Source organism: Oratosquilla oratoria, chromosome 10 (genome assembly GCF_046742065.1).
Source record: "Oratosquilla oratoria isolate Oo_2021 chromosome 10, ASM4674206v1, whole genome shotgun sequence".
NCBI classification, from domain to species: domain Eukaryota; kingdom Metazoa; phylum Arthropoda; class Malacostraca; order Stomatopoda; family Squillidae; genus Oratosquilla; species Oratosquilla oratoria.
Window position 1 is genome coordinate 18523184 of NC_134786.1, and position 2483 is coordinate 18525666.

A 2483-nucleotide genomic window follows, 5' to 3' on the forward strand; every position below is an offset into this window, starting at 1 on the left:
TCCACATTTTAAAGGTACGTTTCATTGAAATATCAGCTTCATTTAATAGTTATAATTGCTTAAAATTTAACATGCTATCACAAAAAAGAAAACAAATACCTGATAGAAAATTTCTGAAAACGTATTTGGAAAAAAAAAAAAAAAAATCAAGTACACCTCCTTTTGCTTGTGGGACAGGTATTTTGATAAATTTTGTTGACCAGTGTTATCATTCCAATGATCTATGACTATTGGTGAATCACTCACTCACTTATTCACTCACTCAATCACACACTTACTCACTCATTCACCCAGCCACTCACACACACACACACACACACACACACACACACACACACACACACACACACACACACACACACACACACACACACACACACACACACACACACACACACACACACACACACACACACACACACACACACACACACACACACACACACACACACACACACACACACACACACACACACACACACACACACACACACACACACACACACACACACACAGACACACACACACACACACACACACACACACACACACACACACACACACACACACACACACACACACACACACACACACATACACACACACACACACACACACACACACACACACACACATATATATATATATATATATATATATATATATATATATAATATATATACTGTATATGTATAAACTATAAATATATATATATGTATATATATATATATATATATATATATATATATACATAAATAGGTAAGAACAATTCAATATTATAAAAAGTAATTTTTGTCATGAATTCTTTCCTATGTTTTAACACAGATTTTTTTTTTTTTTTTTTTTTTTTTTTTTTTAATGAAACAAGAAGCGGCCTCGCCGCACCTGGCTACGCCAGGTTGCTTGGCCGGCGGCGCTTGCTCGCGCCCTAGGGCTCCGCCTCTTTGTTAACCCAGATGTGTAAATAAAAGAAGTTTATGCAAAACATGGTTTTTATTGAATCACGCATGTAATATTACGTTTCTTAGCCGCAGGAGGGTTGCATTCTTCGTCGTGTGTCCCGTCAGCGTATTTATCCACGCTTATTCATTTACGTTTTGATGTCTTCTGCCCGCCATCCGGGTCTTCATTACTCATACGTTTGATCTCTGTCAGTATGCTTTCCAACTTCTCGCGCAATTCCCTATTCTCTTCCTTCAAATTGTCGCGCAAATCCCTGTTCTCTTCCTTCAGCTTGGTTAAGATGTCTTCCTCCAACGTTTCGTGCAATTTCGTGGGTTGCTGGTAATCGGTGTTGTAGTCGGGCAGAATCATCGCTATCACCTCTTCTTCTGTTATCTTGAATGCGGATTCTGGAATGACTGTTACTGAAAACAATCGCAGAAAAATTGTGATGCCCGACCCTGAAATACGGATACTTCGAATCAGGCAGTGGGCTTATTATTGTTATCTCTAACCCCTTAGACGACGTGTCTAGATCAACCACTGCACCCACTTGCGATGTGGAACTCGGCAGGTGGTATAGGCCCTTGTGCTCCCTCGTCTGTAACCCTTCCGCTGCCTTAAGCGTTATAGACACCTCTGGTAGCATATTATGCTTCTTTACATACTCTTCAGTTAGACGTTTGACGTTCAAAAAATCTTTTAGTAGACCTTTCAAACACACGTTATTGGTGGTCAAACAGTCATAAACCTTACTCAGTATATCTTCGTTCTCAGCTATCTTTTTCAGCTCCTTTTTTGTTTTCCTTGACGTTGTCGGCTTGCCACCTCTTGTTCTATTAGACACGTCCATTCTCTTGGACCTAAGTTTCAATTGCTGATCGCGGCTATTGTAAAAGTAAAGGTTCAAGAACCCGTCATTTGTAACCGACAAAGGGTTATTCGTTACGGGTTTGAATAACTCGTCCACATCACTAATCATACGTTCGTCTTCTTCTTTACACTCTGTTAGCAGATCCTCAGGGTGCATGCCTTCTCGTAACATCCTATGAGGCTTTAGTGTGCCCATCTTGTGGTACACCATACCCTTGATCTTGTAACACATACTCTTCTCTGCTGCATTCTCCAGCTTATCGGAGGTTGAGAACGACGTTAATGAGAACATCAAATTGAACCCGACGATGTTGTCGAGGAACCTTTTAGATAGTTCAGACGACCCGTCGAACAGTGACTTTAGCTCACCGCTCTTTATAGTTGACAGTTCTTTCACGTCAACTTGCCCGTCAGAGCAACAAATGTAAGGGTTCTCTTTCTTCCACAGAAGAGCCTGGCACATCTTGCATCTGTGTTCTCCTATTGTCTTTAGCCGATGAGCCGTCACCTTACCATCTGTTTCTCTTAGACCCTCAACTAAGTCTGAAACGGAGGTGTTCTTCTCGCCTTTACTGCGATGCTCGTCCCTAACCCCTCTAATCTCAGCTAACGTTCTTGTGTCACCCACGTCCAATTCAGACTCCTTTCTTAGCTTGATTGCGGCTGCT